At 34.6% G+C, this 14159-nt stretch overlaps 1 long non-coding RNA gene and 1 other non-coding gene across 2 annotated transcripts; one reads left to right on the forward strand and one right to left on the reverse strand.

Annotated features, from left to right (window-relative positions):
* Positions 1-6947: 6947 nt before the first annotated feature.
* LOC141615802 (small nucleolar RNA R71) lies at positions 6948-7054 on the reverse strand. The gene has a single exon (XR_012530198.1). It is a non-coding gene; the product is annotated as a small nucleolar RNA R71 (small nucleolar RNA).
* A 2065-nt stretch (positions 7055-9119) lies between these two features.
* On the forward strand, positions 9120-9826 carry LOC141614031 (uncharacterized). Its single transcript, XR_012529303.1, has 2 exons — positions 9120-9457; positions 9578-9826. It is a non-coding gene; the product is annotated as an uncharacterized LOC141614031 (long non-coding RNA).
* Positions 9827-14159: the final 4333 nt, after the last annotated feature.

Consider the following 14159-nt stretch of genomic DNA (forward strand, 5'->3'; position numbering starts at 1 on the left):
TTTGAATGAATAAATTATTATAAATACAAGATGTTGTGATTTATAATTGGTAAAATATTTTGGTACAAGTAATTATGAATTACTAAGTCGATTTTGTATATGACGCATTTTTTTATTAATGCGTTGATTTTTAATATGTTAAAAATACATAACAATTTTTATGTGACATGTTACATATGACAAATTGACAAAATAATGTGTAAAATGGATTTTCCATTTTACACTAAAAGGACCGAAATAATGGGGAGTATTAGGTATATATTATGTTAATTATGTTAGTGGTAAACATAATCATATTATCCTAATACTAGCCATGCATACCTACTTGATCTTGTGAAGACAACCTTGTGCATGCATTGGCCATTCCCTCCCCCCTTCTACCCGGTTTTATGAGTGGAAAAGCCATGATTTTTTCCCTCTAATTTTACTATATACATTATATCAAATGTAAAAGGATTATTCATTCATTACAACATCTAAAAATAAGAGTTTTTAGTGAGATAAAATCTTCCTCCTTCTCCCTTTCTCTTAACCGAAATTATTGAGAGAACAAAATAATTTTTGGTCAATTTTATACAAAATTAATATTGTTCTAGCAATAATAATATTAATTTTATTAAGTTGTTACTTTGGGTATTAATCCTTGGGAGGGATTCTCTACTTGAATCCTTGTTCATCCATTTAAGGAAGCTCAAGAACAAGTGAGTAGGAGAACTCACTTGTGCCCATAAAATCCGAAATCTTCAATGTAAGGGTTGATGATTTCTTCCTTTTTATTATCGTTTGCATGCATAAGATCAATGTTTAATTTTATGACTAAATTAAATCAACACATATATGAATATGTTTAGTAATGAGATATAGATTTCTAACAAGGGGAACAAATGAATTATGGATTGTGGAGCTAATGTCAAGCTAGCAACAACCAAATGTAAGGATGCTCAATCCCAATTCTAACCCAATTTGCAATTCAAATCATAAGAAATCTCTCCAAAATATATGAATAATGTATGAGAGTTTCTTACATCAACTTCTTCTTATCTTTTTCTTTCATTTCAATTCTTACTTCTTTTTTTCATTTCATTTTCTCGTCATTTTCAATTTTTTCTCAACATTTTTCTTTCTTGATTTTTTTTTTCATTTCAATTCACCATCATTTTTCTTTCATCATTTTCATTTCATTTCTTTCTTTCTTGAGCATTAAGACCAAGCTCACATGATATTCAAACTTTGAAACAAATTCCAATTGAGCACCCAAACAAGGCAAACAAAGCTACTAGCTCAACAAGGTAGGCAAGTTATAATGTAGCTAGGGAAAAATGTTTGTGAAGGGGGTCAAGAAGGCAAATATTTTCTTGTGTGGTTCCAAAATGCTATAACAAATGAATGCATGCTTACAAAGAGATGACATGAGAACCATACTTGTGCATTTTGATAAAACACACATCATAAGGAGACACCTAGCTACACTCACCTAAGAGAGACCGGATATGGATGCATCGGTTCAAAGAGGTTCTACCTTACCAATTTGTAGCTTGCCAAAAGTCAAGATCAAGCCTATTCAGTTCATTTTTCATCTTCCACCTACTATGTCAAGACATCCCCAAGGAGCAATATCCATCATAAAAGAATAAATCATTAGCTTAAGCAATCATTAGGATATACAAGAGGGCATAAGTAGGACAAACAAAGAATTAGAAGCAAAAATTCACACAATTTTTTCAAAAATTCTCACTAAATCTATACTAACTAAAATGCAAACTAACTAATATGCGAATGCAATCTTCCCCCAAGCTAAACATAACATTGTCCTCAATGTGCCAACAATTAAATTACCCAACTAAACCATAAAAATGGCTCCAAGCACAAAATAAGAAGGACTAGAGGTCATATTTAATGGGTTGCAAGACTTAAACTAAAATGCAAAGCAAATAAAACTTACTCGACTTGCTAGCCTCCCCCAAGCTAGCATGTATTCGGAGGACTCTTCCATTCATAAAAAATTCAAGAAAAAGGCCAAAATTTGAAAATTTGAAGAATGAATGATGTTTACAAGTAATTAGGCAATTTTTAAATTTTTTTAAAATTTTTTAAATTTTTTTTTTTTTTTTTTTAGGAAAAAGTTACGTCCCCGATCGGGGCCACCAACCCCGATCAGGGTTGACCATATCTTACCGGATTTTGAATTTTTCCGCATTTCTTTCAGCTCCTCCATTTGTTAAAAGTTACGACCCCGAACGGGGTTGTGTCCATGGGGAAGCGTGAATTTTCTCCTTTAAGCCTCCTTTTCTTCATTGTTCACCTATAAATCACAAAACAAACATCGTCAAGACTAGTATTTTATTCCTAATTCTACGAGAAACAAAATATTGCGGAAAATTAAAAAGAAGAACAAACTAGTTTTTTTTTTCCAAATGGATCCTCCATCGTCCTCTTAAAAGCACGTCAATGCCCTTAGAAGTAAATCATATACTTGTGCATGGGCAATACAAAAGCATATATACGCATTTGATAAGATATTAGCTTGAAAGATCAAAGATAAAGTAGGATAAATCTTATCAAAATGCGTATCCGAGATTTCAAATGAGAACCACCGTATCACTCCACTCGTCAGTAAGAGAAGGATCATCCCGCTTAAGACCATAAAACAAATTGTTAGTGCATAACATATCATCATAAACGGTCTCAATTGGGTGGTATGAAAATTCTAAATGGCAGGAGTCATTAAAAATGGGGGGGGGGGGGGGGGATGCATCCCACTTAACCTCTATGTTAGCATCACTAAGTCCTCCATCAACTTTGAATTCGTCAACTACATCGCACGTGAATGGATTTTCAAAGGTTTCACATGTCTCGGGTAAAACCCCATCCGTTTCACTATGGTCGGGCTCAAGCTTATCCATGGCACGTGTGTCAACTACCTCCTCCACGAAATGGTAAATTGGATAGACAATAGTGGGCATTTCAATAATGAAAGTCAGTTCATCGTCATCATCATCCAATAAATCAAAATGGTTAGGGTCAAAAGACTCACATTGGGAGGTTGGGAGAGCATGAGGGGAGGAAATAATCTCACATTGACTTGCTTCCTTTTCATAAAATTGTTCCAAACAAGCTTGAAGCACTTTGAGCTCCTCTTGCATGCGCCAAACATTGTATTGGCGTGATACCTCCCGCGATTGACTTTGGCTAGCCATGAAATCAAAGAAGTGCCAAAGTTCCAGCTCGACCACGTAGTAGACACTCCCATTAATCAAATTTAAACCTATTTCTTGGTCCTCAAAATTCATGCCATTAAGCACGAATTGAACCCTGTAATCCCCATCAAGGACATGTCCAAGAGAGAGGAGACTATCGCAAAAATAGTAGAATCGGGCAAGATAGTCATGAAAAGGCTCATCTTTGAGTTGTAGGACAAATTCGTAATTCATTATGTAAGGCCTAGCTTTATTACCTACAAAATAGGCACTAAAACTACAAAGAAACCGTGAGAAGATCTCAAGGAACAAGTGTTCCTCGAGACAAAATCAAATAAGTAAAATTCAACAACTAATTAGCAAACAAAACCGTCTCGCCGGCAACGGCGCCAAAATTTGATAGGCTATCGCACACCTATGCAAAAATAATATTTATACCCTAGCTAACAAACTAATGTAGTACTTAGGGGTCGAACCCAAAGGAGACGGGAGTTTATAAATGAGTTGTTATGGATTGAATTTTAACTTGGTGGATTAACCTTTGCTTTGGTTGATTGGTTTGATGTAAAGTAAAAACAACAATAAAAAGAAAATGTCTAGGGAGGTCGGGTCACGCATGCTAATTATGTAAATGCTCATGTCAAGTTAGGAAGTTGATTTTACGATAAATGTTTAGGCTTAAAGACACCCATCTTACGATATTAGTATCAACCATAGACCGGGTCCAAGAGAAACTCTCGTCCATGACTAGGTCGTCCTACTACACATGCTTAGTCTAATCCAATTCCGTGCCTCTCGACTTATATAATGAATTAACAAACTTAATCTACGATTACGGCCAATAACCAAAGATTAAACGTTGTGGCGCAAACATGTGATAGAAACAATTATACAATATTAACTTATCCTCATTTTAACATTTACATATTACTTAAATCATGCATGACTTCCTTTATTCCCTAGACAAATGTAACTACTCAAACATGATAAAAATGTAAACTACACTAATGATAATTAAAATGATAAACATAATGGAAATATAAATAGAAATTACCTTGCAATATGGGAATGAGCTAGAAATGGAAGAACAATGCTTGTAATGAAATAACTTGAATTGAGACTTGGGAATATAACTTGAACGAAAATTGTATTGAAATGTTTATAACAAAAAGTAAATCTAAACTAAGCTAAGCTATCAACTAAACTAATCTAACTACTAAAATTAGAGAGAATTGATACGTGCATTTTATATAGTCTTTTTAAGCCTCTTTATGCACGTATTTCTATGCTATCCTCGTAGTTTTATGCTACGAAATGCCCCGAATATTCTACTTTGGTTTGTTTTGCTTTATTTGCAGGAATGGACCCTAAAGTGGTAGAATCGGGCCTTTTATCGTCCACTTTGCTTGCATTTAGAGGATGAGTGGGTTTAGAGCTGGAAATACTGCTGTCTTGGGACGCCCGAAGTCATTTCGGAAGCTAAATCACTAAGTCAAGGCTGAAACTAACTGATGCGTGTCCTAAATATGTTGTTTTACACCCTATTTTACACGCATTTCAGAGCTCATTTGTGTAGTTTATGATACTATTTTCCCATTTCCGTCTACTTTCGTGTTTTTGTGTAATATTGCAGAAATGTGAAGAATCCAGCGGAAATCGAGCCGAATTCGTCCCCGAGTACCTAACATTGCATTTGACATGAAGTATTTACTCGGGAAGCGAACTTGGTGCACGTATCGAGGCTCGAACGACGAATTCACGGAGCTTTTGGAGCCATGTACCTGTTGAAGTGGTCGATAGACCGGTGCCCTTGGTCGATCGACCAGAGCACGACTATCAGAAGCTCCTGTACAGCGCATTTCAGTCGATCGACCGGTCCTTGTGGTCGATCGACCAAACCGTTAATATGGCGGGAATTAAAAGATGAGAAAGCCCAATGTAATTAGGTTTTTGGAAACAAGAATCACGTGATATTCCTATATAACGTAACCTGATGTTTTGAAAAAGGAGGAAGTGATTATCATCGAATTTTAGGAAATAATTAGGGATCTATATTGAGTTTATTTTTAGGGCATAATCATTCAATACAATTTATTTTCGTTCGCGCTTTCGGATTATTCTTCCTACTTTCAACTGGTATTCTTTTGTTCCATAATTTCTGTTTAATTTTATCCATCCTTAGATTAGAATTGCTAGTTTAGAGTTCCCAAAGCCGAAATTATCGTTTCATGTTATTTGCTTGTTTAGTTAATTTAATCATGCATTCAATAACTTTATTGGTGAATCTTATTGTTGTTTTTATCGTAAGTATGAGTAGCTAAACCCTTCGTTCTAGGATGTAGGGAACCTATAGTGTAGGCGGCATAAAATCGGCATACCTGAATCGCGCCATGGTCGATCGACTGGCTTGCCCGGTCGATCAACTATCTCACTTGAGAACTACTTCGTTTTAATTAATTTAATTGCTATATTTGCGAATCGAGTGCACGCAACTAGTTGAATGCTTAGGAATTGACCGACCCGATAAGATCGAAAGATAGGGGAGGGAAATAGACTACTTAATTAAGACTACTAAATTAATAAGATCGAGAGATAAGTTAATTTAGGCTTTTAGATCACTTTTCAGGACGAGAGTCAGTATTAGTGACATTAGGGACCCGTAGCTAGATCGAAAGATGCTACCTGTTAAGACTGGACCGAAAGGACTTCTTATTTTACCGTCTTACGTGATTATTTCAGACTTACCTAGGATACTGCTGCCGAAACTACAGTGAACCGACCATCTTAGCATCCTTTTAATATTTAATTTCATACATTTTCATTTATTTCTCATTCAGTTGCTTAGTTTACTTTTAATTTCTTTGCCTTTAGTTATAGATCATTCAAATCAAACACCGCCTTTTACTGTTACCTTAGACTAAGATTAGGCAACTATTAATTGCATCGCCTCCTTGTGGTTCGACCCTGACTGCCGCTAGCTATAGTAGTAGTTTGGATTTATAAATTTATCTTTGGTACTCTACGACGGTATCAAATTTTGGTGCCGTTGCCGGGGAGGCAATTGTTTAAATTTTTAGTTGTTTTACTTTAGTCTTTCTCTTAGTTTAAGGGACATCTGTTCCTTAAACTATTCTCATATTCTACATGTAGTTTCCTCTTATGCGCAGGTCACAGGGTGGTGAATTGCGACCATTAGATCCTGAGATCGAAAGGACTTTGCGTGAGTTGAGACGATCATCTAGAGTATTGCCGACAGAGGAAGAGCTGAGTACTCTGTCCAATTACTACGAGAATGAGCTGTTCGAGGAGGATCCACCTTCATCTCCTATTTCTACTTCTTCAGCTGAGACCATCACATCTCTAGACATGGCTGAAGAAGCAAGTATAGCCAGTCACTCAGAGCCGAAAGCTGATAATCTCTATAAGGGATTTGCCTTGCCAGCCGGGACGGAGAAAAAATTCGAAGCAAAACCGTCCTACATCAACTTGGTTGAGAGAAACCAATTTGGGGGAGCTGCGAATGAAGATGCAGCTAAGCACATGGAGATATTCATTGATTATTGCTGTTCCATACCCCCAACAGCAAGTGTGACCCACGTCCAGATTAAGGAGACAATGTTCATATTCTCGCTTCGTGATGCTGCTAGGGAGTAGTACCGAGATCTGGATCGAGCTGCCAATGGGATTACTAATTAGAATTCACTGGCGCTAGCATTCTATAAGAAATATTTCTCTGCCTCGAAGACTAATGTGATCAGAGCTCAGATCACAAGCTTTAAACAGGGTCCTGATGAAAATTTTTATGAGGCATGGGTCCGTTTCAAGAAGTTGGTGCGATCTATTCCGCACCATGGGTTCGAACAATGGTCCCTGTGTAATCAGTTCTACAATGGGCTTTATGACGATCAGAGAGCTATCCTGGATGCTGCAGCTAATGGCAGATTCCAGGAGAATGTTGGAGAGACAAAGGGGTGGAAAATTATTGAAGATATGGCCATCTATAAAGCTGAGCATGGGAATTCCAGAGGAAATCAGAGGAGATCGGCTGAATCACCTGCTGTAGCTGCAATAGAGGCCCTTACTGCGAGGTTCGACAAGTTCGATTTTGGGGGATCCTCAAAAGGTGGGATATATAAGGTTAATGCAGTTTCAGACGGTCTCTTTACATGCAAAAGATGTGGAGGGGAGGGACATGTTTCGGAATTTTGTACTAGTTCGAATGAAGTATGTGCTGCCTTTCAACATTATAGGCAAACTGGTACTTATCCCGATCCCTCTAATGTCCATCCCAATTTGAGGTGGACTAATTAGAATGTCCTTAATCTGGGTCCACAGCAGCAGCAGCAGCAGAGTTATGTGCCCCCTCATAAGCAACAGCAGTATCAAAAGCCTCCATATGTACCTCAACAGCAACAATTTCAAGGTTCCGATATTTCTGAATTGAAAAACATGGTTCAGAACTTGTCGGGTTTGCTGCAAAAGGAGTCTCTAGCTAGAGAGACTTCTACAAAGATGTTGGAGAGTCAAATTGCCCAATTGGCAAGCAAAAGTGCAACTAGAGCTCCGAGGCATTTACCGTCATAGCCGGATCAAAAAGAGACTCTTAATGCAATTACCTTGAGGAGTGGGTCTACCCTTGATGGGCCTGCTATGGTCGAGGATGCTACTGGAAAGATGAGGCGGAACTGTACCGTTTCTGCTTTCTGCGTGCTGCTATTTTTATCACTACATGAACTGTAATGCAATTTTTAGACCTCAAATGTTCTTTCTGGATAAACTATGTCTGACGAATCTAATTTAAACTGATACTGATGGATTTTGCTATACTCTTGGTATGATTCAAAGCTGCCCGTTCATCAAGGATCTAGAAATTTCAGTGAGTATCTTCACTTTTGGGCTTTTGGCATTGTTAAACAAACTTTTAAATAACGTAGCTGACCGTAGGTGCTATTTATACCTCATGAGTCATAACCCCAGTTATGTTCCATCTTTGCAGATTATCTCAGCTAATATAGCTGACCGTAGATGCTGCTATTTTTATCGCTACATGAATATAGAGGTATGCATCAGCAGCTGAACCTCCATATTCCATCTATTCTTTGTTGACGTTTCAATATTCTTCGTTCAAGACAAAGATAAGGCCTTTAGTAATATAAGCTGAAACTTATTCTTAACGACTATTGTAATGCATTGGGTCATATAATTAATATGAAGGAATTGAGAATTCTTTTTAGCCCAAATACTTCTTTGGCTATTACTTCGAAGGATTATTCAGGTGAGTTGTCCATTTATTTTTGTGTTATTTCTTTGATTCAATTGATTTTGAGCCATCTTCTTTCGATTGTTGATTCTGGGTGAGTTGACTAATTCCATCGACATTCTCAAAGGCTCTTGACTTTGCTGGGGTTTATGCAAACTGTTTCTTGTTCGGTATTCTTCCTCCAGCCATGGCTTACATTTTCAAATTGAGGAAGAAACTCAGGTACCTCGACATTTTATACTTGACACTATCATTAAGCATGTAAACCTTAACTTTTTGAAAAGATATAAAATAATTATTTTGTTGTTTTTCGAGTTATTCCTGGTATCTTAAGGCTGTAGTTTTAATGGAAAACTGAGCTAGATTCCCTGAATGTGCAGGTCTTCTCTGCCTGGTGGAGATATGGTGCTATTTCTTCTATTTAGCGTTGCAGTAATGTTTACTGGATTCCTAAACTATCTGTACTATCCCTGCAAACGCCTCATATCGTGTTGGAATTGGTGCTATTGTCTTAACGGAGAAACGAGAGGTAGTAGCATTCAGGTAATGTTTATACCTTTTTCAAGAACTTTTACATATAGCATCGTTACTATGTTCCAGGCTTTTGAACTTTTACATTCAGGTAATGTTTATACCTTTTTCAAGAACATTTACATTCATTTGAGCTGCACCGTGGATGTGCTTGAGATGCGATTGGACAACCAGACTCAAGCTCGTCGACCTTTAAAATTGAAGCTCAGGAGGTTGTGTTTTTGCCTAGATAAAGAGAATTGACTGAATTGTAATTTGAAACATATCCGTATAAGTTCGATCCTAGTTCATTTGGATCATTATTCATTAAAAATTTCGATAAAGGTGGACATACGATGCTATGAAGTATAGATTAGGACAGACGAGTGTCCAAGAGGCAGAAAGGTTGTATTTTTTTGACTAACTAACGATTTTGCAGTATAGATTAGGACATACGATGCTCCTCGACTTTTCTGCTCCTCACATTCAGGTGAGTGTATTGCTAGTAGTTCTGATACTTAAAATACAGTAATGTATGTGTCTCGTTAGTTATATAGGATCTTCTATGTTGATATTTTGTTTTCTCGTTAACTTTGTTGTGTTGAACCAGATTCTCTTGGAAATATGCCCAATGGGAGATGAGCAAATCTGAGGCTGCCAAGTAGTCTTGTCTCTTCGGCCTTTTTTTTTAAAACAATTAGTCAGTTTACATATCGGTTTATATTTTTGTATAGGTTAGTCGTCTAAGTAAATTTGACACATTATGTAGATGAAATTTTTTTGTAATTGGCTTTGGATAACCGATTGATTGTATACAGATATTTTTTGTTGATTATGGAATCATTTTGCATTGTCATCATGTGTACATCGTAATATGGGCAACAGCGTAATATTTTTTTTTTATAAAAAATAATAATTATAGACATCGGTTTTCCTAAAAATCCGATGTCCATTGATCAAATAGACATCGGTTTTTCTAAAAATATGATGTCCATTAATCAAATAGACATCGGTTTAAAATCCGATGTCCATTAATCCACAATGAACATGACCAAACTCTCCATCGGTTGTGTATCCGATGTCCATATTGCGAAAAGTCCGATGTCCATCACAAGTTCTGCAGTAGTGAATAACTACATTTTGTTCATTAAAATGACCAAGTATATACATCAAGTTTTCCATTGAACGTCAATTATCCGCGTCTATCGTGATTCAACCTGCAAATCACCAAAAAGCAGAATATAATTTAACAAACACCCAAGAAGTAACTACAAGATACAATAACTTAGTTTTAATAATACAATAACTGGGTTAAATTAATACAATAATCGAGATGTAAAATTACAACAAGTGTATTTTGTAAGAATATCATATAGAATAACTTGGTCAATATATTACAATAACTGGGTTGTAAAATAACTATATTACGTCGGTTATTCTATTATATTACGTTCGTTATTCTATTATACAAGACAAGTTATTCTATTATACTACGTCAGTTATTGTATTATACGACACCAGTTATTCTATACACTACTTCAGTTATTTCATTAAACGCCACCAAGTACATGTGTTCATCGTTGCTCAACCTGTTTCATATCACAAAAAAAAAAAATGAAGTCTAATCAAAATTTTCAGTAATGAACAATTATTCTGTTAAATTTGTTGTTTCCAAATATTATTAATCACGAAATTGAAAAAAATTATGCTTACCTTCGTTTCGTAGTCTTACGTTAGGGTTTCCCCATATTTTAGGCTAAAATTGATGAATATTGCTTGCTTCAATCGAAATAATCAAAGATAATCAACAAGTTTTCTTTTATTGAGTTGAATTATTCAGTTTTTGGGAAAATTTGATTGAACTTTGAGATGAATTTGAAGAATTTATTAAAAATGGAAGAAAATAGGGGAAGCAGGAAGAAAAAAATGGAAGAGAGAGAAAGAAAACAAACAAAGTGAGATGGGAGGTTAGATGACGCATGTTTTTGATGACAAATCTCAGCCCTTGATCTTGTTATATCCAATGGTATATAAATGCGGGGGTAACTCACGAAAAGTGGCAAACTCACCGGATCTTGCCTCTATATGTATATGTATATATATATATATATATATATATATATATATATATATATATATATATATATATATATTTTAATATATATACATTATTGCATTATTTTATATTGTTGTTTAGAATTAGTTACATATCATATACATGCACATAATTAATAAATTATTTTATTTTTAAACATGTTTAAATGGAGAAATATATTTTTACTCCAACGAGGATAACTCTCTGTAGGAGCCTCTTAAATGATCATCATATGACGATGCTTGATCAATTGAGTTTTGGAAACGACTCATGATTATAAACCTCTACGACACGATTACAAGGTTATCGTCATTATTTCCAAAATAGAATATTCAAACTCCTGTAGAGTTTAGTTGAAGAAAATTATTATTGTCTCAACTCGAAGTTTGAGCATATGAAAATAATGATATAAATGAGTTTAATGCTAAACATGTGAACTTAGTTTATGGTCCAGAAGTACCATAACGATTGGAAAACATGTAGCCAAAGTCTACAATGAGAATGTCAATCCATACATATGTGGTTTAGAAAAGAAAATCACATAAAGGTATTGAGTGATTATTCAATAATTATCAGATAAATTCTCCAAAAGAGAATGAATTAAGGAATTATAGCTACACTCTTTTTTCCTTCGACTAGGTTTTTTATCCCAACGGGTTTTTCCTAGCAAGGTTTTTAACGAGGTAGCATTATAAGCGCATTATTACGCTATTGTCATGATTGTCATTATTGTTGTGATGATAATTATTTTGGATATATAAAGCTATGTCATATACTGAGAAGAAATTCTATCATAATTATGGAGGTATTATTAAAATGAAGATCTAAGAGTTATTATGAAATGATTATATCCAGATTGTGAGTTTCCGAAAGAATATGATATTGAAGTTGTCAAGAATTACTATTGAGTGAAGATTCAAGTTTATCAACCACAATGGGTACTACTTTAACGATCATCAAGAAGCAATGTCAGAGCATAGATCATTTCAAGATACATCAAGTTATGTAGTCATCAGGGGGAGTAGACACGCGTTGTACTCTTTTTCCTTATCAATGGTTTTGTCCCACTAGGTTTTCCATGGAATGGTTTTAACGAGGCAGCTATTATTTGCGTGTTTGAAGATTAGTGTACTCTTTTCCTTCACTAGCGTTTTTCCCACGCGGTTTTTGTAGGAAGGTTTTTAACGAGGCATCTTCTTCAGTGATGGACATCCAAGGGGGAGTGTTATGAAATATTATAGTATAATATTATATGGAAGTCCATATCTTAGAATATTGTAGAGTGTATTATCTTATGGAAACTATGCCCTCATTGTATGTGTATATATACCCCTCACAATGAAATAAAATACAGTTATGTCTCTCCCATATTCTCTCTACCTTCTCTCTACAATTCTCTCTTCTTTATTTCACAACAACATATTCATTTCTTACAATCTACTAAAGTGAATATGCTCGGGGGATATTGGAAAACAGTATATTGGAGCTCAATACGTAATTTAGTAGATTCTTGAGTCATACATGTTAAAAGACCTGAATATAATAAAATTTCATCTGTTTATCAAACAGCCCATTCTTTTCAAATTCGTCGAATATGTCTTAAATAAAATTATGTTCTTCAGACTAGGATTTTCTTTTACTATATGAAACCCACCTTAAGGATTTCGTTCAAGGATGTTTTGATTTTTAGCTATAAAAACAAATCATTTTTTCCTTTGATTTGATTTTTTACTACACCATTGAATCTTGTGTTGGGTTCCTCCATGATACGATTTTTAGGTGTTGTTTGGCTCGCTAAGGGAATTGAAAGTTTCAAGGAAATAAGAGTTACCATAATTTTGTAACTTACATGAAATGAAAAAAAGTTGTTTGGTTGGAACGTGAGAAGTTAATTCCATAAAATTCCTGTTAGGATTCATTAATCTCAAATGTTTACATATTGAATATGTCAAAAATTAATTTAGTCATAAAATTAATTCAAGATCTTATGCATGCAAAACTATTACAAGAGTAAAGAAAAACGGTGTTGAACCATATAGCTTATATGTTTATGTTTTGATGATGTCAAAGTGTTTTATATTTTATATACTTGTTGCGTGTAATCGTTTGTCAAAGTGTTTTAGAATCAACTTATTACAAACGAGCAACAAAGAAAATTGTGATGATAGTATGAAAAGTTCAAGCCTCTATTCAAGATCAAACAATATAAAGATTCATTCAAGATTTATATGAAGACGAAGTCCGTCTAAAGATTAATCAAGCTTGGATGATGACGTAGCCTATACTCGAAGATCTCCTTGAAGATTAGAATAGTATAGGTGATTATTACGTAATGATAATCAAGAATGAGTTTCTTGAATTGGTAAAGTTATAGCTTTGCAGCTATAACATTACTAGTAAAAGAGCTCAATGTTATAGCTCTTCTACTATAACATTGAGGTGCCGAGTTTGTTATACACGACTTATAGTATTTCAAAATTGTTTTGAAAATTGTTTATAGTTTATTTTAAATGCTTTGATAAAAGTATTTATATAATAAAGCCAGGTTTAGCGCGGAGTTTGGTTTTATGTTGGACGTTGACTAGTAGTTATTTTGGACCAACTTATGAGTTGGACCTTGCTACTAATTAGGGTTTCAACAAGACCTCTCTTAAAATCTAAATTCTAACCCATATATTGAGCTAGGGTTTGCACGAGTCACGAGGCTTATGAGCCGTGACATCTCATGTTACCTAGGGTATATTTGGTAAAGATTTTATTCTATATTAATATCTTTACATATCTTATATATCTTACTTAATATATTTGTTTATGATAAAAGATATTCTTATTTTAGGAAATCTTATCATATCTTAGAATTTATAGTAAAAATAATATTTGAATAGATTATATTCTATCTTTTGGAATATTTTTTATTATCTTTTAAGGCTTTTAGGAAAGAGATAATAGAAGATATGATTTGTTAACATATCTCTTTTATTCGGCCAATTAGGGTTTCTATAAACCGAATTGCCTTGCTCTTTCTTTCCTATAAATACTTTGCTATTTACAACATTTAAAGTAGAGACCTTAAGCATAAAAATTGATTTTAATTTTA

This window comes from Silene latifolia, chromosome 11 (genome assembly GCF_048544455.1).
Source record: "Silene latifolia isolate original U9 population chromosome 11, ASM4854445v1, whole genome shotgun sequence".
NCBI lineage: Eukaryota > Viridiplantae > Streptophyta > Magnoliopsida > Caryophyllales > Caryophyllaceae > Silene > Silene latifolia.